Source organism: Zootermopsis nevadensis, unplaced genomic scaffold (assembly GCF_977971745.1).
Source record: "Zootermopsis nevadensis isolate Lab colony 2312 unplaced genomic scaffold, Znev_1.0 Znev_ptg000017l, whole genome shotgun sequence".
NCBI lineage: Eukaryota > Metazoa > Arthropoda > Insecta > Blattodea > Termopsidae > Zootermopsis > Zootermopsis nevadensis.
Window position 1 is genome coordinate 2,147,621 of NW_028259149.1, and position 23,971 is coordinate 2,171,591.

At 40.8% G+C, this 23,971-nt stretch overlaps 1 protein-coding gene across 1 annotated transcript in view; it reads left to right on the forward strand.

The window, feature by feature from the left end:
* The window catches only part of LOC110834257 (disheveled-associated activator of morphogenesis-like protein), a 199,053-nt gene that overhangs the window by 58,375 nt on the left and 116,707 nt on the right, over positions 1–23,971 (forward strand). Inside the window, exon 2 of the mRNA XM_087350060.1 lies at positions 19,377–19,451. The gene's annotated coding sequence lies outside the window, so the exon portion shown is untranslated. The remainder of the gene's footprint in view (positions 1–19,376; positions 19,452–23,971) is intronic.

Genomic DNA, 23,971 nt, shown 5'->3' on the forward strand with positions numbered 1-23,971 from the left:
GGTTGATGCTGAACAAAATGTTGGGACGTGCCAGACAGCCGCCGCCATTTTATAAGGTGTTTGTTAAAGTGTTACTCAAGTCACCGATGATTGAGTGGAATATCTGAGGACCAGAGCGTGTTTGATGTAAGGACAAGGTTTTGAAATGTATAAAACCCTTTCGTCCAGCGCGGGGGATATATTTCTCGAAAGAAATGTGTTCGGTGAATCCGCGTTGAACGAACTTAATATAGTATGGGAAAGATAGTGTAACGGGAACGCGGTAAATCGAATTAAATAAACAAAGAATTACAAATATGCTGTAATGATGTTTGTTTATGGACAGTCAGTATAGTGACTAGCTACGGACTGGGCGACCGTGGTTCGATCCCCGACGGAGGCCTCTGCGTCCAGACCGGTTCTGGGGCCCACCCAGCCTCCTGTCCAGTGGATACCGGGGTCCTTTCTTGGGGGTAAAGCCGGCCGGGGCGTGATGCTGACCACTCACCCCCATCTAGTGCCGCGGTTAGGAATGAGTAGGAGCTATACCGCCTCTCCCCCCAAGCGCTTACATGGCGTATAGTGGGACAGCTTTATTTTACATTAAACTTCTTGTATATCTCAGAAAACGTTTCTCATTGGTGTTTGAACACCATAAAGTTGAGAACCTTTGCTTTGAAATAAAATACCAATGGAATGAACCTCTGATATTCTCATACCAGCGAGCATAAGAATCGGGATGGCAGTTGAGCTGAAAATATACACGTTTACCAACGCTGAATAAAATAAACCAATTTGGTTTTCAATTACAGGCGCGTTTGCCTTTTTAAACAGCAGTGGTATTTTTCGTACGTTGGTACAGCGTGTTTGGCAGACCGAGTATAATACAATTGTCCGCGTTTGGCAAATAATTGGTCGCAATTTATTTTCACGCGTACAATGGAATCCGCGTTGGAGGAGGGTTTAATGTACGTGCTTTGTGTTGTTAAATATCCCACTCATCTTGATGTATGTTAATTGCAGTTACTAAATGTCGATGCGAAATTAACCACACAACAGAAAAACTGTATAAACGAGACAAATTTTATGGTAAAAATGAACTTCTCTCTTTATCGAACTGCACGCCGTAGAGGCGTATGGGGAAACGGAGGTATGTATCCGCTCATGCTTGACCTCAGGATGGATATCATTTAATATCCTGCCACTATGTAGGCCCTTATGGAAATAATATTTACCTGACACCCGAAAACACACTATATCAATGTCAAAGAATTAACGTACAAGAATTTTGTATTTTACAAAAATTTAAAAACAATACATCATTGTATAGCCTTATTGCAAGTGGCGCTAATATCGATTCCACCTCACAAGTTTGTTCGTTCGCCATGTTGGTATTACCGATTGTAGGAATTTAAAAATCACTGTTTTATTGTAGTCCCCAATGGCATAACGTCCATACCAAATTTCATCAAAATCTCTCCAGCGGTTCTCGAGTTTAATCGTGAAAACAGCCAGATACACAAATTGACAGACATAACCTGACCAAAATGTATTTATTTAATGCACATATCTTCGAAAAACGCATAATAACTTTATTTATTGAACATTATCAATAGCATTTATCGTGATAGATGGAATGTAATAACATCATTGACTTGGCCTTTCAATAAATTGCCTTTTAAAACTTTATGGTCTGCGAGAGTGTCCACAGTGTTAGTAAATGTTTGAGAAGTGACTGATCGACCGTATGGCGCGACAGCCCGAAGCCGAGCCTTGGCCTCCTCCCCTGTGGGAGGTTTCTTTGTCTGTTTTGAAGAGTTCATTTATGAGTAGTGAGTGACAGGCCCACTGCCTCTTCACAATTTCTACTCAATCGTGATTTGCCTGCCAGAGCCATCTAGTAGTGAATCAGGAGAGACTTTGGTGAGAAATAGCCACTGAATTTTGATTACGAAACATCTCGTTCAGGCTCGTAAGGTTCTTTTACATGCCGTAAATCTATGACAATGCTACGCTATAATATTCATCACCCTTAAAAATCCATCGACCTCGGCCGGGGTTGAACCCACGAACCTTGGGTCCAGTGGCCTAACCACTAGTCCAACCGAGGGCGACAAATATGTCTTAAACGGAGGCTTTGAAGAAAATGTGAAATTGGATTTTGGAAAATTATTTTTTGGAGACATAAACATTTCTCGGGATAGATTTCAACTGCAGAATTTTGTGGGTATATCTAGTTTCATACTAACAGGGAATTTTTGTCATGCTACATAATTTTCTTCCTATCAAGGAAGATTATTATGAAGTTATTCAATTGAGTAACTGCCGGATATTCGCCAGGAGTTTAAGATAATAAACTCTGAAGTTCATTAAACATAAGAAGGCTTTTCTGAAGCCATTTTCATGTCCAATACGAATCTACTTCAGAGTGCAAATATCCCTTAATTAGACTTCCAATGTTGACGTAATTAGGAGTCCTTATCTGGGCTCGTACGTGCGTCTGATTTAAAATGGTGACCTTGTAAGGCAGCATTAGTCATCTTCACACTGCAATACAAACTGAGTCATCTGTTTCTTTAAGTGTTTGCAGTATTTACACTGGAGAGCCTTCATAACGCAGTCTTCTGTTCTACCACTCAAATCAATATTATTTCACTATATTTGAGAGGCGAACAAAATAATACAAGAATGGGGAGTGTAGATCAGTGCAGTGGGAGAGGGCTCTTCGAAATAAAACACATTCCATGCCCTTTCAAAGTTTTACAATTTATAACAAGGAATATGTAATTATTACAGCCGTTTTGTCTACGAACCGAGCTAAATTAATGTATTAACCGTTATTCTTAGTTACAAGCTAGTAATATTAGTCTTGGGGCGTAACTGTGTTTTTATATTTTGAAGTATCAGGGGGGTACGGTCGAATCTTGGAATAGCGAAGGATTCCTGCTACGTTATCGACCGTTCCATGTACGTCAGTTTTCTGAATCATTCTGATCACGTGGTGTTAAAACGTTGCTCTACTTTTTTTGTGTGTGAAACGAGTCATGTTTGTAGAGTTTTGACAATTAACTAGCTGAAGTGTAAATCAGTGAAATTCAATTTCATTGCCAGTTAAATATTTTCAGAGCAGTCACCATCACGTGGACCACATCGTGGAATCGATCGTTAACCCTTTGAAGCCGAAGATCGTCTGAATATTATTTATGAATTCAGTCCGTACCGCGAAGAAAACACTTCACTTAACCATTAGAAGTCGAATCAGGCCGTACCACATAAGATTTAACAAAAGAACATCCCGGTCAAAGCCTTAAACAAGACTGGAAAATGTTTGAATTGTGTTCCTTATTTTTATTTCCTCCTGGGTCTCAAGTTTGTTTTCATTGCCCGTTGTTGACTATAGAGCAACGTGCAGCTGTGTTCGATTGTCAGCAGCTGATATACAGCAGGCATTCCAGGTAATCTGCGAGGCGATGTAAACAAAGTCGCGCTGTTACTGCTTCAAAACCTCGTCCCTTATCCGTTGTCACGTCATATTATTATTTGTTTGTTCTCTCCAAAGGATGAAATAACAGTTATATTATTCTTTCCATCGCTAACGATTTGGTGTCGTATTGCTAAGCTCATTTAAAACAAAATTGTTATAGTTATAAATGCAGCTCCAGTGTTTTCTGTATTTGGGGTGGGTGCACATTCGTTGGATCAGCGTGGTATCCATCCAGTTCAAGTATTACGCATGAAGAAAATATTTTTGTATCAGTTGTGTGACTTGTAGCTGTAATTTTCGTCAAATTAGAGTCTGTAAGTGTCGAGAACAATTATTTGTATATTTATAACGTGCAATAGGCAATTAATAAAGTAACTGAGAAATATTAAAGCGATATCAGCATATGTTTGTAGGACAGATAGTAACATTTGTACCACTTGGAAGGATAGTTTGTTTTAACGTCCTATCATCTTTGCTGAGACAAGGAAAACCGAAGATAACTTGGTTAAGAATGTCTTGTGTGTTCTTAGATGTATAAATGAACATCATTCAAGGACTAACCTGTCAAAATCTCACCAGTATCAAAACCAGTTGATTGTTTTAAAGCATTGGAAAACGAGGTTGTTAAATATAACTTTGATGAAACGTAAAAGATGTGGGGTGAGATTACAGATTCTCACGGCGCAATATTACAGAAGACAGCCACGCACAGAGATGTATGATAGGCAAGTTTAATATCATTGTATACCCGATTCCACGACGAGGCAAACAATTAGGCGAGTCTCTGTATTAACAGTTCTAAAAACATCGACGTGACAGTGGAACTTACTTTACTGTTATATACACCAAAAACTACAGCCACGGTGGTCTAGCGGTTAGAACGCTGGCCTTGTAATCCTGGGGTCTCGGGTTCGATTCCCGGCGGTGCCCGAATTTATAACTTGTGTTGGGCAAGGCCGTGGTCTAGGCAACACGGAGTTTTCCTCCGGGGGCTTCCCCGGTTTCTCCGTGGCATCCCAACAATTACTCCATTCACACACAGAAGAAGGCAATGGCAAACCACTTCTGGATCATCTGCCAAGAACGTATATGAACAGGTCCCAGTCCGAGAAAAGGATGGAAGGATCCTGTTCATATGGACCTGTCCTCAGACAGAACACTAAATAAATAAATAACACCAATAACTACTCTGTAAACACTACCCCTCACACAAAAATTAACTGTGGAACAACGTGTTGGTTGGAATGATTCAAAATAATGTACGCGGAACGATCTGTAGGGTAGACACGTCTTACGTTAGTGGAAGCCTTTGCCATTCCAAGATGCAGCCACACCCCCTGATACTTCTGAATACATAAATTACAGTTACGCCCCCAAAAAAGAATATTACTAAGCTTATGAATAACAGTTGAGGTTCGAGCTTTGTTTAGACTCGAACCTCACTTAAAGGGTCGAAACAAAGACATCCCTTTCTGTGATATATTTAAGACAATGAAAGTACTGTGGGTGTGTTCTGTTCCCGTAACAGCCCTCACCCACTCCACTGACCGACACTCCGTATCATTGTATCGTTTACTTTGCCTCTCAAACATCGTGGAATATGGTATAGCAGGGATAATTTACTCTGAAAGATAGTTGGAGGCGTAGGTGAACATCTGCTGCGTCCATCGGGTAACAAATCCCATCTTGGGTTGCTATTCTTCACGATCAGTATCAAACAGCTGTTACTCGAACGCTGTTTCTGATTCTGCGCCGGCAGTGCCATCTGTCGCCTAATAAATAAAACACTTGTCACAGAGATGAACAAGCATAATTATCCTAGCCATTCGAAATGGTTGACACCTATTTTGTATTCGTGGAGTCTCAGGTTCAAATAAAAATCTGAAAAGGGGCCCTCAAAACATATTTTTCGTGGTTTTCGTAAATCATTGCAGGAAAATCTCCTAGTACTTCCTTAAATTAGGCATCGACCGCATTTTTCCACACGTAGTTTGAGCTACCGATAAATTATCACAAGTAAATGAACACGAGGACTGACATGCGCAGTGTCTGGAATTTGATGACGCTCGCAAATAGCGGACTACGTGTCTCAGTCATGTAAAGCTGTCGATGTCTGCTGAAATACTCACCCTTGAACCCTTATTAGGGATCTACTTTGTCTCATATGTCTTCTGCTTGGAATCGAATCAGTTTGTTTAGAACAAACCACCACGTGTCTCACAAATTACAATAACATCAGGTACCCATTAACCTCAAACAATTCCAACAAGGTACAACGCAGGACGTGGTATATGTCACGCGTAATTTATTTCAAATTCTGCCGTGGACTAGTGGTCCCGGTTTCAAATCTCGGCCCAGAGACCGGCTATCTTTGCCGAGGTCCTTGTGGTTTTCCTCAGTCACTTAGAATTGTTTATTAATTTTAATCCTTCCATTCGACCTATACCTACATATTTTTTCAACTCCTCTGATATAACATCTGCAATATACAGGGTGATTCAAAATTTGCTGTAACACCGTAATTATGTTACTCATGTTGATCGTATGGCTGGGAGAGAGAAAGTGATAGTGAAGATCGTACAGTCACGTAGGGACTTTTGAATCACACTGTGTGTACATACTGACTCGTCTACGTTGAAGTTAGTTCTATGACGGAAAATTACAATTTAAAAAAATGTTTTATCTGTGCAGTTTGTTACTTTACAAATCCTTAATAATTTAAAGTGTCTAATAATGTCATTAAAAATTCAGTTTGTGTTATTATTATATTTACTGAAATTTTACGTCGTTGAGAAACTGAAATATGATACTTATGAATTATAACAGCCAATGAATGAAAGTGATTGTCGTCTGCTTTACGCTTGAAGCCAACAATTTTCCGAACCTAACAGACTCACAAGGGAAAGTGACAGCAATGTTATATGTGTTTACAATCTGCTTTGGTGTTGGTCGCGGTGGCAGAGTGGGTTAAGGCAAGGGTCTTTATGTATGGAACAGAAGAGCCGCGTGTTCGAAACCCGCTCGAGGCGTGGATGTGTGGTGTTTTTTTTTTTTTATTAAGCTTTGGGTTGATCATCACTCAAAACAATCCTGCCAAATATCTAAATGGTTCAGTAATAACCGAAGTCATTTTGAGTTGGTTCAGACAATTATGACATATCCTGTAAAAGCCAGAGAGATGATAAAAAGGTACCGTACAGATTATGTGAATTTTAGTCTCTGAGTAACTACATAACATTTTAAACAAATCTGTATTCTGCCTCAAAAGACAGGCAGGACATTAAACAAGGTTTCTGAAAATGAGATATCCGAGTAGGAAGTTTGTGAACAGGCTGTTGTGGGAACTTGGCTCACCATCTGTCGGGTCCTCTTACGACTCATCTCTGCATGTTGCACCCCTCTCCCCATCAGAGTTAATTTTATTATCTGTTTGACTCGAATGTGCCCATGAAATTGTGAAGTTACGAGCTGTTTGATGTGGGACACCCCTGTCATATTCATTAGCTATCCTTATACTCTGCTCCTGTCCTGAATTCTGATGCTGAGATTAATATCATCAGCATAGACCAAAAACTGATATGCCCCATTCAGTTCCAAGCAGCCCTGATTCCGTTCGAATTAAAAAGCATCGGCGATAAAGCATCTCCCTGTTTCAGGTCATTCTGAATAGGAAATATAGCGGGAAAATGAATTTTGCTAGAGGTCACAGCTGAGCCCAGGCGAATGAAGACAACTTAGAACTCGCCGCGTAGCAAAGCTCCTACTGTCATGTTAGAGCCACACGTGGGGGAGGAGGGGGGGTTTAAGTCTTAAGTCGGCCAGTGTCTACCAGACTACGTGTAGAAAAATTCCATTTCATGCAATGCTCATAGTTTTAGTCGTGATAACCTAAAATCTGACTATAAAAAGAATATTTGGTGTATTTTGGATTTTCTGAACGAAATTGACTTCCGTTCAATATCTGAAAATTTGAACGGGTTTCACCGTCACGTGTTGTCTCCCGTTTTGCTGTTTTCGACTGTTCGGCAGTAATTTTTACTAAGAAACTTCTTCAGAACGTATATTCTGCATCAATCTTCAGCTCTGAGAATGGATGCAAAATGCTCTCGCGAAACGTTATCTACCTATAAATCCACATGGCTAACTTCCCAGAATATCAACGTCACATGCTTGGGGGATTTAAAATGTAATATGATCCCAAATAACCGTCTACAGAGCGCTTTACGGCGTCTCAAAAACGATCCAGCGTATCGTACGCCATGAACACGTTGGAATTGTAATCCTTTGTAACCGGCCAGCGTCATGTGTTGTGATGTTTGGCTCGCAGCCCGACTGTACATCGAGGCAATGTCCTCTTACGCGAGTGGGATCGATACCAAGACCCCACGACTAGAGGACGTTCCGAACCGCCCCTGGACCCACCCTCAGCTTCCAGTTCATACCCTGTTGAAAGCAACATATATTTGTGATGTCTTCTGTGTTATGAACGTTCTTATTGATAACACGCCACTAGTAGCTAGTGTCAGAATTACGGAACTATGTTCGATTTGTATCCTGTCGAGATATCGTAAGTTAAATCGATTGTGTGGACTCTAACAGCGGCCATGTTGTTTTAAGCGAGTTTTTTTGAAAAAGAATTGTAAGGTTTTTATAACTGCCTTGGGTGCATTGTTAATAATGTGATTTTGTACATCTAAACTAAGTGTTGTGAATTTCACCAGTGGTGATGATCCGTTAGGGCCGAAACGCGTTTTGGTGAGGTGAAAATACGCCAAGAACAGCGTATAAAAGTGGTAAATTTGTTGTGTTAAATTTATTTATTTTACCAAATGCCATGATTTTAGTGGTTGTGTCGGGCGATCCGAGATAAAATCTGACGACATTTTTTCGTGATTTTCGTCAGTTCTTCCAGGCAGATAACAGTTATTATTATTATTAGTGTTCTGTCTGACGACAGGTCCATATGAACAGGATCCTTCCAGCCTTTTCTCGGACTGGGACCTGTTCATATACGTTCTTGGCAGATGATCCAGAAGTGGTTTGCCATTGCCTTCTTCTGTGTGTGAATGGAGTAATTGTTGGGATGCCACGGAGGAAAACTCCGTGTTGCCTAGACCACGGTCTTGCCCAACACAAGTTATAAATCTGAGCACCACCGGGAATTGAACCCGGGACCCCAGGATTACAGGGCTAGTGTTCTGACCACTAGACCAGATAACAGTATAGTACCTAAATTAAACAAAACAAAATGACAACATTTTGGGACTGACCCTAGCCATTTCAGTTTAATTTTCCGAATTCCTTAAAGACGTTGCATATCTACGTAATATTTTAGAATTCAGTTCGTACTGCAAAGAAAACACTGCACTTCACCATTACAGAGATCAATTTGTTAATGCTTTTCAGGGAATTATTCACAGCAAGAATTATACAAGTCTCAAAAATAAAAATTAAAAATCACCGTTTGCTTATTGTTTAAGTAAGTGGTGCATATAGTTCCCACTAGTCATTAAAGGGTTTAGATGATAAAGTTACGATTATAAATTGTCACAAGTGAAGAAAATGAAGGCGCTGTATGGAATAATCGATAATCGATAATCGCTTTGCTAGTCTGATCCCACGTTAGGAAAACGTCTCATAGTCGACGGGTTCATTTATGAATGTATATTATGGCTACTTCACAAGAGTTCAGTTCAGAATTCGTCGTCCCAACTTTATTGTCTGTGAATGAAGCGAATTTGGAGTATCAAATGTAAGGCGTAGCCAAATTTGGTTCTAGCCAAGCGACTGTGAATTTGGAGCACAACCCAAAGTTAAATTCGTCCCTGTGCTTAATTACCGCTCCTAACACGTATCGGGATGAAGGTTGGTCTGTTAAGAAACCTTGACATAAAATGAGGGCAAGCCAATAGGTGGGAATATGTTTGGAGGTAGTACACTCCGAAACGTCGAGTCGTGCCAGACGGCACTGTGATACTCCACAAAAGACAGCCATTTTTGTGAATGGTTAGATTTATGCCCCGACCGATTTAAGCTACCCCTTAGGAAAGAACCCGGTACACACCGGTGGTATGTGCCCCAGAGCTGGTCTGGAAGTTGCAGTAAAGTAGAAAGAATGTACAGGTAGCCCTCGATTTGCGCCGATTCAGAGTAACGCCGATTTTGAAACCAGCAAGTCAAAAATTTTAAAAATTATTTTTTTACTATTATTTATAACATTTTACAATGTACGAGGTGCGATCGGAAAATTTCAAGACTGTGTCAATAGAGGGCGAACCGGATGTAGTACGAGCTTCTGCCGCTAGGGGGTGCGGCCTACATTCATAGTGAATCAGTGTGCCAGCCGGCATCATCGAATTAGCATTTGTTTCTTAGTTACGGGCGTTTTGGTAGTGCATTACACCGACCCTCCTGCGATTTCGGAATGGCGTGTGCATCAAATTTTGCCAAAGACTCGCCAAAACGGCTACGGAAACCTATGAAATGCTAAAGCAAGCATTTGGGGAGTCCGCAATGGGTCGTGCACAAACTTTTGTGTGGCATTCACGTTTTAAAATGACCGAACCTCTGTCGATGATGACGAGCGTTCTGGACGACCATCTTCGAGCACAACGCCCGAAAATGTTACGAAGATTCGGCAGGCCATTCACGAAGATCGACGTCATACCATCAACGACTTGTGCGACATTGTTGGGATAGGTTATGGGACCTGTCAGCTGATTCTAAAGGAAGAACTCCACATGCGACGCATCATGACAACGCGCCAGCGCACACCGCCCTCAAAGTTCGGCAGTTTTTGGCCTCAAACACCATGGCCGTCATCCCGCACCCTCCTTATTCGCCGGATTTAGCTCCGTGTGACTTCTTCCTCTTCCCAAAGATGAAAATTCAGCCAAAGGGAAGGAGATTTGAGACGATAGAAGAGATTCAGGCAGAATCGCAGATTGTGCTTGACAGGCTGACAAAGAAAGATTTCCAGGGATGCTTCCAGGCTTGGCAGCGGCGCTGGGATCGTTGTGTTCACTCCCAGGGGAACTACTTCTAGGGTGATGGATGAATTTAATACCTGAGATAAGTGTACGGGTTTTTATAGGCGCAGTCTAGAAACTTTCCGATCGCACCTCGTATCTGGTACTAAATCGTAATTCTTACATCGCTGATTTTGAATAAAAATTATAAATACAGTCATCTCTGCAATTACGTATGTTACGTTAACGCGAATTTGCTCCAGTGAGATCGATAAATCGGTAAAATCTGTTTGTGAAATGAAAACCTTTGCATATGAGAGTTTGCTCTTTTGCAGTTTCATTCCAGGCGCTTTTAAACTTTCAAAGGACTAATTTAATCTCTGCGGAGGTCCCGGGGTTATTTTTACTACGCGATTTTCTATAGGTCGGCGACTTATGAATACAACTATCACATAACAGCAGAGAAAATCGCATTCAATCGCGGGGACCAACGAATTTATTTATTTTTTTAAATTCCCTTTATTTTATTTACATTATTTCAAAGCTTTAAATGTAACGCCATTGTATTACTCGTTAAAGTTTGGATGCTGGGAACGCATGTCATTGACTTCCCATTGATTTACATTATAAAAGAGTTTCAATTTACGCCGATTCCGTTTACGTCGGTTTGTCCAGGAACGCATCCCCGACGTAAATCGAGGGCTATCTGCACCGAAAATCAAACACCAGTCTAGCCTTTTGCGTAGTCGCGGTACCGACTGAGCTATGTGGGATTTCTTTTTTGTAATATTCTCTATCCTCAATGATGAAAGTCACTCAAAATGTAAAGAAATGTTTGATTAGGGTAGAGTCCTTCAAACAGAATAAAAAATAGTAGATCTGCAACTGTTCTGCCAGAATTATTGGACTATCAACTCCTATTTTATATTTATTTAGTGTTCTGTCTAACGACAGGTCCATATGAACCGGATCCTTCCATCCTTTTCTCCGACTGGGACCTGTTCATATACGTTCTTGGCAGATGATCCAGAAGTGGTTTGCCATTGCCTTCTTCTGTGTGTGAATGGAGTAATTGTTGGGATGCCACGGAGGAAAACTCCGTGTTGCCTAGACCACGGCCTTGCCCAACACAAGTTATAAATTCGGGCACCGCCGGGAATCGAACCCGAGACCCCAGGATTACAAGGCCAGCGTTCTAACCGCTAGACCACCGTGGCTTCTCAACTCCTACCAAACACTAATGTGTTCCTCTTTGAACCAAGGCCTCTACCAGAAGAAGGTTCATTTATTGTAACCGTGTGAATTTGGAATGTCACGTGTTCACTACTTTATAGTTGTTCAACTACGTGTCTGAACCCAATATGGCCGTCTCTGCAATGAATTTGAACTCATATTTTACGTGATGATAGCCACATTGGAGTCAAACATGATTTATATCATCAAGAACGAACATAAAACGTCGAGATGCTTCACTACACAACACATTTCCTTCCAGAGGCGGTCTGGTCAAAGTGATTTCTCTCCTCACGCGGAATATTCGGTGTCCGATGTCTGAACAATTGTCTTCATGTCTTAAGATTAAAAAATTATCAACGCCGTTGTGAAATTTGGGTTTATATCGCGTAATTTCTTATGTTGCAAATTATTCGTAGAAATCGATCACTGAACTAGGAAGACTGCTGATTAATTTGGCCTTATCACGAGGAAAAATAGCCTAAGATATTACATTTTCCTAATTATAGGCTGATATTTCTTTTGTGTAGGCGTTGTCAGACAACGCTTTCAGCTACACGTGCAAATTAATGTGAACAAGAGAATTGTTATACGCTGTTGTCGAAATCTTACCCAAGGTTAAGTCTGTTAGGTTTCGTATTCGATTAAATAATGTGTTAAACAGACATTGAAAGATATTGTACGTACAAATGTTATCGTTTTGAAGCTTCCATAGCATTTCATCATGGCGTCCATAAAACATTTCGCTCTGCTCTGACATAAAATTTGTTTGCAAAGTTATTAACTCACAAGCTTTGTCAGTAGTAAGTCTTTTATTTTCAGGGATGTAAGTAACTGTATGAAGTAGAATCTTTCTTGAATACGCCCCGGTTAGTAAACATTTGCAACCAGAAGATGGATTACCATGGCAATTAAAAGCACTGGCCCTTGCAGGCAATTTAAGTCCTGTATTAACCTCAAAATTATATTTCCATTTTCTCCTTGATTTCCTCCCGGTTGGAGAACAATAGGATCCCGATGACACGCCTCCACACTTGTGACGGACTTATTAAACCACAACCTGACCTCACCCCCCTTAATATTTTGTTTTGTTATTCTCAAAACGGCGTTTGTGCCCCCCGAACATTTTGGTGGATTAAGTCTCATTCGCTTTGTCTTCGAGTAATCGTTGACTGCCTTTAAAGATCGACTTGTTAATCGATTGACGTCAGAGGACTCTAGGGACAAATATTCTTACTTCGGATCTCATAATTGTGGTCTACAAACCACGGAAAAGGCGAATGATTGTGTGGCGAGAAACGGAACTAGAGAAACTGCAATTAGATTTCTTAGCGAGACAGTGACATAAAGATTTCAATTGCAAATAATGGTAACGGACTGAACAATGATCGTGATTGGCTTGTAAAAGGCGTGTCATATAGTATGACGGAAGAAACTTGTGTCTACCATTTTTAATCGGACGGAACTCTTTAAATTTTTCGTATTATCCGATATTTTTTACGGCGGTGAAAAATCGATTGTGACGCTATGTATTCTTATGGGTGGTTCCGAGGAACGTGTCGCCTTTGTCTTCTGAGTAGAAGCTGGGATATGAACTGACTCATAACATACCATTAAAATTTACGTACAATTAGAAAAGCACTACGTTTCTCAGTCTGGTAGTAGAATTCTTAAATATTACTTAGAGGAGGTAAAGTTAGGGGGAACTAGGTGTTTTTATGTTTTTCGGACTGTTCACTAGTAGTAAATTTAATAAAATTCTCGTCATGCGAAATTTAATATAAAATTCTCGTCATGTGAAATTTAATATAAAATTCTCGTTATGCGAAATTTAATATAAAATTCTCGTCTTTCGAAATTTAATATAAAAATTGTCGTCATGCGAAATTTAATATAAAATTCTCGTCTTTCGAAATTTAATATAAAATTCTCGTCTTTCGAAATTTAATATAAAATTCTCGTCATGCGAAATTTAATATAAAATTCTCGTCATGCGAAATTTAATATAAAATTCTCGTCTTTCGAAATTTAATATAAAATTCTCGTCATGCGAAATTTAATATAAAAATTTTCGTCATGCGAAATTTAATATAAAATTCTCGTCTTTCGAAATTTAATATAAAATTCTCGTCTTTCGAAATTTAATATAAAATTGTCGTCATGCGAAATTTAATATAAAATTCTCGTCTTTCGAAATTTAATATAAAATTCTCGTCATGCGAAATTTAATATAAAATTCTCGTCATGCGAAATTTAATATAAAATTCTCGTCTTTCGAAATTTATAGTCTTCGTACATTACGTTTCTGCTAATAGGTTGCTTGGCTTGGCTTGACTTCATGGGAGTATCATCCTTATAACTGTTTAGCAGTGAGATGGATCCTAGTTCTTGATTTCATGTTCTCCCTTGTGCTCTGCAGTTGCTGACAGCGATGCTTAACAACGCTCTCATAGCCCCACCCACACTGCATTAACCTTCTGAAGCCTACGTTCAGTTCAGTTCAGTTCAGTTCAGTTCTCACTTCAAAGACAGGACAGTACATATCAATACTAGAATGAGTTGATTAATGTTGCTTAAGGGAGAAACCAATGTTTGTTACGAGAATCTTCACGAAAGCCAGTAACTGACGCTTTGAAAAAAAATCCAGTACGTGTTTTCTGATATGAGGTCAGTATTTTTCATCATATACAGAGTGACGGAATATTATAAAAAATACGCGGGCCACACTAAACTTACCGACGGTCCGCTTGTTGAGAGCCGCTATCTTTAACTCTTGTGTCAAGCTTTTTCACATGTAACGTCATAGTCTTAAAAAAACCGTGTGCTGTTTTTAGCAAGGAGAGCAAATCCCATGTCAAGACTTTTGATCTCACTTTACAATACGTAATTTCTCTAGCAGCAATGTTGTGCACCGAAGGAACCTCCCGAAGGAATAACGCCCTAACGATTTGTGTCAGGCGACAGAAATTAAGCTTTCTCACTCTCCCACCAACGCTCTTCAAGCGCCCATGTACCAATCAAAGCAAACAAGAGCGAACAGAAGGAAATGTGTAGTCCCTGTGTAGGCAGATTCTATAACGTGTAAAGCAGTGCTTCGGAATGGGAAAAACGAGCAATTCGATAAGATTAATTTCTTTGAATACATTTACAAACCCCAGATGAGGGGAGACACCCTACACACTCGGCTGTTTATTACCGTAATTAAAATGTTTTGGGAAATATTATTGTTTCATAGTTGGCAATAAGAAACAAACGCAATTTCTGTGCGCCATTATATTTCTGAAATAGCTCCCCTTGGGTTGTACGTAAAATATCTTGTATGTCATTAAGAGAACGCTGTAGTGTTGCGCTGGACGCTTGTGCTATCTAGCGGCAATTCATGCGAACAACTTGGATTAGACGCTGTATAGATGTCACTCGTTGTCAGTTTCCAGGTTTCAGTTCGATTACTCGCGGGACTGAGAAAAAGGTCGATGAATTCAAAGCAGGGCTAATCTGTGTTAAAGTTCATTTCATTTTAATGTATCGTTATGAAAACAAGAATAACTTTCGTCTTTCCTGCCCCTGAAGGCTGACATCTTATTGTGTCGTAACTGTCATGCACAGGAAAATATATTTAGCATTTACAAGAAACAGTCAAATGCCATCACATTCGGAATATTCAAATATCGATTGTTATGTTACGTAGTTATGTAAGCGCAGATGTTGACTTGGACAAAACTATTTTAACGTCTGGCATTACGGAAGTGTAATCAGGTCGTAAATTGTGTAAAGGAGTTCAAGGGGTACGCCACATGAAATAAATCACGAAAAAGTGTTTCAGAGTTCTGTTTGCTGTCAGATGAACTCTGATCGAAAGGAAATTGTTCATATATTTTAATACCGATAGAGCTCGTAAGTTTCCATACATTTCCTTAGCTTAATTTATATATCTTTTAGTTCGCTCCTTAAGTTATATTACGATGTGGTTCAACCGTAGTTATCTGATATTAATATAATTAGGAGTAAGGGTATGCAGATAGAGTCTAGATCCGGAAAGAGATACGCGTATAAGGTGTCCCAAAATATGTGTACAAATTATAATTCGGAATATTAACCTTGTTATCGATGTGTTTATACATATACAGGGTGAGTCAAAAGTATGCTTCCAAACTGTGTGTGTATTCCTCGATCAAAAATAGGAAAAAATGTTTTTATGAACATGTGGCCTCAAAAGCTTATTTTTCAAAATAATAGCCAAAAATAAGTCTCAATGAATGCCTTTAAAGGCAAGTATAAGGACAGGGATGTTTCTTTGTAGCAGATGCTCAAAGGTTGCTCCTCCATTCTCTACACATGCCCGAGCACGACGTAAACACCAGGGTTTCCTCGAATCGTCTGGTATGCATTCTGCACGCGTTCCGATAGGTCGTATTCATTGTTTATGGGCGTTGCATAAACCACGAGCTTCAAATGACCCCACAAATAAAAGTCTAATGGGGTCCGGTGACCTCGGTGGCCATGCCACTGGGCCAACACGCCCAATCCATCGCTGAAGCTACTGTTTATTGAGATGATCTCTGATGCGATGGGAGAACTGTGCTGGAGTTCTGTCGTGCATAAACCACATTTGTCTTCTTGTATTCAGTGGTACATCTTCAAGGAGACGTGGCAAGTGTCTTCTTAAGAATCCTCTTAGACGAGATGGAAGCGTGCGTGGACCAATAAGCATGTCGCCAACAAGTACTGCACAAATTTTAATTAAAATCCTTTTCTGGAAGCTGGATTCACTTTGACACTTATTTTTGGCTATTATTTCGAAAATGAAACATTTGTGACCAAATTTTGGTAGGAACATTTTTTCTTATTCTTGAAAATGGAACACGCACACGAAGTTTGTAAACATACTTCTGACACCCTGAGTAGCCCAGAGGGCCTAAATGACACAAAGCCCAGTTTTGTAAATTCACGTTAGGTTAGGTTAGGTTAGGTTGGGTTAGGTTAAGTTAGGTTAGGTTAAGTTAGGTTAGGTTAGATTAGGTTAGGTTGGGTTAGGTTGGGTTAGGTTAGGTTGGGTTAGGTTAAGTTAGGTTAGGTTAGATTAGGTTAGGTTAGGTTAGGTTAGGTTGGGTTGGGTTAGGTTAAGTTGGGTTAGGTTAGATTAGGTTAGGTTAGATTAGGTTAGGTTGGGTTAGGTTAGGTTAGGTTGGGTTGGGTTAGGTTGGATTAGGTTGGGTTAGGTTAGGTTAGGTTGGGTTGGGTTGGGTTGGGTTAGGTTGGGTTAGGTTAGGTTAGGTTAGGTTGGGTTGGGTTAGGTTAGGTTGGGTTACGTTAAGTTAGGTTAAGTTAGGTTAGATTAGGTTGGATTAGGTTGGGTTAAGTTAGGTTAGGTTAGGTTGGTTTTGGTTAGGTTAGGTTAGGTTGGGTTGGGTTGGGTTAGGTTAAGTTAGGTTAAGTTTGATAAAATAATTCGCCTGTGTTACTGATAGAATAGTTTCAAATTTCTTGCCGTTAGAGCCCTTGATACAGAACGCGAGACTTCACGAAGTTGAAATTGCCATTGGGAAATTAAAACGTTATAAATCTCCAGGCAACGACTCAGTTCCAGCGGAACTAATTTATGCTCGTGGTAGGACATTGCACTTAGAGATACACAAGCTTATAGTATCGATTTAGAAACAGGAAGTGGAAAGAATCGATTGTTGTCCCCATCCATAAAGCAGGTGACAAAACTGAGTGCATTAACTTCCGAGGTATCTCTTTTGACAGCGTCATACAGAATTGTATCCAATATTAAGTCAATGTGGATTCCGCCGTAATAGGTCAACTGTTGATCAGATCTCATGCATTCGACAAATATTAGAGAAAAAGTGGGAATATAATGGGTCAGTACACCAACTATTTGTGGACTTTAGGACGACACGTGGCTCAGAAGAGAGGTACTGTGTGGCTTTTTGATTGAGTTTCGAATACCAAAGAAACTTATTACGTTAATAAAGATGTGTATGGACGAGGTATCTAGTAGAGTTCGTATGGGTAACCTTTCGTCGGATCCCTTCCCAGTGCACAATGGCCTAAAACAGGGGGATGCTTTGTCCCCAGTGCTTTTTTAATTCTGCTCCAGGACATGTCATCAGGAAGGGATCGAATTGAATCGTCTGCAACAGGCACTTGTCTGTTCTGATTATGTCAATTTGCTGGGGGATTGTTTATGGGTTCCATAACCAAGAAAGCAGAAGCTCTCCTATTGGCTAGCACGGAAATACATGGACGTAATACGGGATCAGCACCATCCAGAAGGGCAGAACATCGTGTGAAAATGTTTGAAAATTTAAATATCTGGAAACAGAAATAAGAGGTAGAAATGAGGTCCATGACGAAATTAAGAGAAGAATTCATTCGGGGATCACTTTTTTATTCAGTTAAAAAACTGTCATCATCTCTTTTGCTATCCAAAACATAAAAAAATAATTTTACCTGTTGTCTCGTATGGTTGTGAAACGTAGTCTCTTACGTTAAAGGATAAACGTAGATTACAAGTGATTGAAAACCGGGACGAAATATTTGGGAAATTTAGAATATCGCATACGAGGATCAGCGTGAATTGAACGCAAGGATAGTGAAATCTAGGAGGCTCCGATGGGCTGGACATGTAGCACGCATAGTAGGGTAGGCAAGGGTACACACAGAATTTTTGTAGGGAATCCTGGAAAACGAGCACTGGGCAGACCAAGAAGGAGATGGGAGGATAATGCCAAGAAGTGCAGATCTGTATGCAATCAGAGTACACAGACTTAATAGCACAGAGCATTTTCATTTGTAATTCGATATGTTTAAACATTATTAATAAAAAGATAATGATGAATTTACTGTGTAATATTTCCGTTTTCCGTTCAGCTCATCTTTGCTGGTCTTGATAAAATTACATGCTCTGTAATCTGCATTGGTAAACATGATAATAGTTCACGAAAGGATAATAAGTGTATCATTTTACCCAGGGCCTTGCCTAAGATCAACAAATTGTAGGCATTTTGATAACATTTTATTTGTTTTTTTTTATAAATTTTGATACGGAATTTAGGTACATTTTTGTAAGAAGCATTTCTTTATACTTCAGACATCACAGAAAGCTTGCAGTCATACAATCAGTGGTAATGTGTTTAATCGATTTATATTTATAGTATTTCATTTTAGATTAGTTGAATGGTTCCATAAAATAGTTATTTCGCTATCTTGACTTGTCTCCACTGTCTTCGGGATGTGTTCATACCAATGTTTCTTTTCTAGCTTTAAACCAACTTTCCTGCGTATGTTAAAATATTATTATCATCTTTATCGTCAATATATTTCGCTTACTGTGTCGGAGGCTTTAACCTCTCTATTCCCCTTCTAAACCCAAAAATTCCATCCATCCACCTTGGTTTTCCAGATATCTTATATATTATATTGAGAAGAGAGATGATACATGGTCCTTCCGCTAGGTGCGCCAGTGTTGCAAATGACGTATGGTATCTGTGACTTTGGCAAACGCCTTAATAAAGGAATTGAATATTATAATTGGATTGAATAACTTATCAATTACTACGTTTCTTAATGTTCATTAATATATATTTTACTCTTGTGCTGGCCCTGTAATTGGTTCCTGTAGCTGTGGATTTAGCACGTTAAAATAAAAAAATTTAATTTAATTTAATTATTATTAGTAGTAGTAACTCGAGCTGTGTTTATTTCAGATGCAGTTCTACCCGTTTCGGATTTAACGAACGATCGACAATGAAGAATTTACAGAATCCATAACACATTTTGAGGTAAGTACTTGGAAATAAGTTGCTTGAAATCTTTCACAAACTTTAAGTAGTCGAAACAAACTGACGTGTTTTAAGGAGGTGTTGACCAAAATGGTTTAAACCACGTTATAGGAGAGAATAAACTATTGTAATCCTTAAAAGCCCATTGTTGCCATCTGCTTCAACAATCGCCTACTCTTCATTTTGTTTTAATGGGTTATAATTATTTCTGAGTGCAAACAGCTGTTATTTCGTATGATTTGAGGTTTTCACAGCGGTGAATATGAAGATTTGTCTTCTGGGTTGTTGCGCTGTGTAGTCTGGTCGATGTTTACCAACGTTTCGGAGGTCATACTGCCTCCGTCATCAGGGCGATGAGTATGAAGATTTCTGTCTTCTGGGTTGTTGCGCTGTGTAGTCTGGTCGATGTTAACCAATGTTTCGAAGGTCATACTGCCTCCGTCATCAGGGCGATGAGTATGAAGATTTCTGTCTTCTGGGTTATTGCGCTGTGTAGGCTGGTCGATGTTTACCAACGTTTCAGAGGTCATACTGCCTCCGTCATCAGGGCGATGAGTATGAAGATTTCTGTCTTCTGGGTTCTTGCACTGTGTAGTCTGGTCGATGTTTACCAACGTTTCAGAGGTCGTACTGCCTCCGTCATCAGGGCGATGAGTATGAAGATTTCTGTCTTCTGGGTTGTTGCGCTGTGTAGTCTGGTCGATTATTACCAACGTTTCGGAGGTCATACTGCCTCCGTCATCAGGGCGATGAGTATGAAGATTTCTGTCTTCTGGGTTCTTGCGCTGTGTAGTCTGGTCGATGTTTACCAACGTTTCGGAGGTCGTACTGCCTCCATCATCAGGGCGATGAGTATGAAGATTTCTGTCTTCTGAGTTGTTGCGCTGTGTAGTCTGGTCGATGTTTACCAACGTTTCGGAGGTCATACTGCCTCCGTCATCAGGGCGATGAGTATGAAGATTTCTGTCTTCTGAGTTGTTGCGCTGTGTAGTCTGGTCGATGTTAACCAATGTTTCGAAGGTCATACTGCCTCCGTCATCAGGGCGATGAGTATGAAGATTTCTGTCTTCTGGGTTGTTGCGCTGTGTAGTCTGGTCGATGTTAACCAATGTTTCGAAGGTCATACTGCCTCCGTCATCAGGGCGATGAGTATGAAGATTTCTGTCTTCTGGGTTGTTGCGCTGTGTAGTCTGGTCGATGTTAACCAATGTTTCGAAGGTCATACTGCCTCCGTCATCAGGGCGATGAGTATGAAGATTTCTGTCTTCTGGGTTCTTGCACTGTGTAGTCTGGTCGATGTTTACCAACGTTTCAGAGGTCGTACTGCCTCCGTCATCAGAGTATGAAGATTTCTGTCTTCTGGGTTGTTGCGCTGTGTAGTCTGGTCGATGTTAACCAATGTTTCGAAGGTCATACTGCCTCCGTCATCAGGGCGATGAGTATGAAGATTTCTGTCTTCTGGGTTATTGCGCTGTGTAGGCTGGTCGATGTTTACCAACGTTTCAGAGGTCATACTGCCTCCGTCATCAGGGCGATGAGTATGAAGATTTCTGTCTTCTGGGTTCTTGCACTGTGTAGGCTGGTCGATGTCAACCAACGTTTCAGAGGTCATACTGCCTCCATCATCAGGGCGATGAGTATGAAGATTTCTGTCTTCTGGGTTATTGCGCTGTGTAGGCTGGTCGATGTTTACCAACGTTTCAGAGGTCATACTGCCTCCGTCATCAGGGCGATGAGTATGAAGATTTCTGTCTTCTGGGTTCTTGCACTGTGTAGTCTGGTCGATGTTTACCAACGTTTCAGAGGTCGTACTGCCTCCGTCATCAGGGCGATGAGTATGAAGATTTCTGTCTTCTGGGTTGTTGCGCTGTGTAGTCTGGTCGATGTTTACCAACATTTCAGAGGTCGTACTGCCTCCATCATCAGGGCGATGAGTATGAAGATTTCTGTCTTCTGAGTTGTTGCGCTGTGTAGTCTGGTCGATGTTTACCAACGTTTCGGAGGTCATACTGCCTCCGTCATCAGGGCGATGAGTATGAAGATTTCTGTCTTCTGAGTTGTTGCGCTGTGTAGTCTGGTCGATGTTAACCAATGTTTCGAAGGTCATACTGCCTCCGTCATCAGGGCGATGAGTATGAAGATTTCTGTCTTCTGGGTTGTTGCGCTGTGTAGTCTGGTCGATGTTAACCAATGTTTCGAAGGTCATACTGCCTCCGTCATCAGGGCGATGAGTATGAAGATTTCTGTCTTCTGGGTTGTTGCGCTGTGTAGACTGGTCGATGTTAACCAACGTTTCAGAGGTCATACTGCCTCCGTCATCAGGGCGATGAGTATGAAGATTTCTGTCTTCTGGGTTCTTGCACTGTGTAGTCTGGTCGATGTTTACCAACGTTTCAGAGGTCGTACTGCCTCCGTCATCAGGGCGATGAGTATGAAGATTTCTGTCTTCTGGGTTGTTGCGCTGTGTAGTCTGGTCGATGTTTACCAACGTTTCAGAGGTCGTACTGCCTCCATCATCAGGGCGATGAGTATGAAGATTTCTGTCTTCTGAGTTGTTGCGCTGTGTAGTCTGGTCGATGTTTACCAACGTTTCGGAGGTCATACTGCCTCCGTCATCAGGGCGATGAGTATGAAGATTTCTGTCTTCTGGGTTGTTGCGCTGTGTAGACTGGTCGATGTTTACCAACGTTTCAGAGGTCATACTGCCTCCGTCATCAGGGCGATGAGTATGAAGATTTCTGTCTTCTGGGTTGTTGCGCTGTGTAGTCTGGTCGATGTTTACCAACGTTTCAGAGGTCGTACTGCCTCCGTCATCAGAGTATGAAGATTTCTGTCTTCTGGGTTGTTGCGCTGTGTAGTCTGGTCGATGTTTACCAACGTTTCAGAGGTCATACTGCCTCCGTCATCAGGGCGATGAGTATGAAGATTTCTGTCTTCTGGGTTGTTGCGCTGTGTAGACTGGTCGATGTTTACCAACGTTTCAGAGGTCATACTGCCTCCATCATCAGGGCGATGAGTATGAAGATTTCTGTCTTCTGGGTTGTTGCGCTGTGTAGACTGGTCGATGTTTACCAACGTTTCAGAGGTCATACTGCCTCCGTCATCAGGGCGATGAGTATGAAGATTTCTGTCTTCTGGGTTCTTGCACTGTGTAGTCTGGTCGATGTTTACCAACGTTTCAGAGGTCGTACTGCCTCCGTCATCAGAGTATGAAGATTTCTGTCTTCTGGGTTGTTGCGCTGTGTAGTCTGGTCGATGTTTACCAACGTTTCAGAGGTCATACTGCCTCCGTCATCAGGGCGATGAGTATGAAGATTTCTGTCTTCTGGGTTGTTGCGCTGTGTAGACTGGTCGATGTTTACCAACGTTTCAGAGGTCATACTGCCTCCATCATCAGGGCGATGAGTATGAAGATTTCTGTCTTCTGGGTTGTTGCGCTGTGTAGTCTGGTCGATGTTTACCAACGTTTCAGAGGTCATACTGCCTCCATCATCAGGGCGATGAGTATGAAGATTTCTGTCTTCTGGGTTGTTGCGCCGTGTAGTCTAGTAGAAATTAACCGACACTGATGACTGAGATAGCATAGACCTCTGAAACGTCGGCAAACTTTTACCAGACCACACGGCGCTAAAACCCAGAAGACAGCCATCTTCAGACTCATCGCCCTGATGACGGAGGCAGTATGACCTCCGAAACGTTGGTAAACATCGACCAGACTACACAGCGCAACAACCCAGAAGACAGAAATCTTCAGCTATTATTTCCTTAAACAGCGTTAACCAGTTGATATTTGTAATGGTGAAGCTTGGTGTTTACTTCGCGGTACGGGCTGAATTCTTAAATATTTACGTGAGCTTTGGCTTTAAATCCTTACCAGAAGGATGAGCGGGCGTCACCTGGGAACCTTTCATGTTTAGATGCAGCTCTTGGGATCAGTGGCTTGCACGACAACGCACCTTGTCCTTATCAGTTGCTCGGCGATCCTCTCTTTTCTTGCATAATAACACGGTTATGTAATTATACTGAGCGACGTGTCATCCGTAAAACATGCAGCCGGTATAAATGTACACGGAATTCCACATGTCTTTGCCTTATCAGCAGAGACATTCAGCCTTAAATCTGTCTAGATTCCATGCCTTATTTGTATATATTTAATTAGAGGCGCTGTAGGAAAGTTTCGCAATGTTAAAAATTCTCATTACAAAGCGTGATCTGTAATATCTTATTATTTTTGTAGAAAATTGGTTTGCAACAAAACTACATGTAGCAGAGTCCTTATTGAGAAGCTAATGGACGCTTAACTAGGAGATAAATTCGTTGTCTTTATGGAATGCCAAGGTTCACAAGTCCCCGATTTGTTTCCACAAACTCAATTTTAATATTATCCATCTGTGTCTGGGTTTTCCAATTGTTTCTTTCTCGTAAGGTTTTACGGTCAAAATTTTGTACGCACTTTTCATGTTTTCCGTGGTCCCCTGCAGTCATTATTCCTGATTTGGCCATCCTGATGATATTGGTGA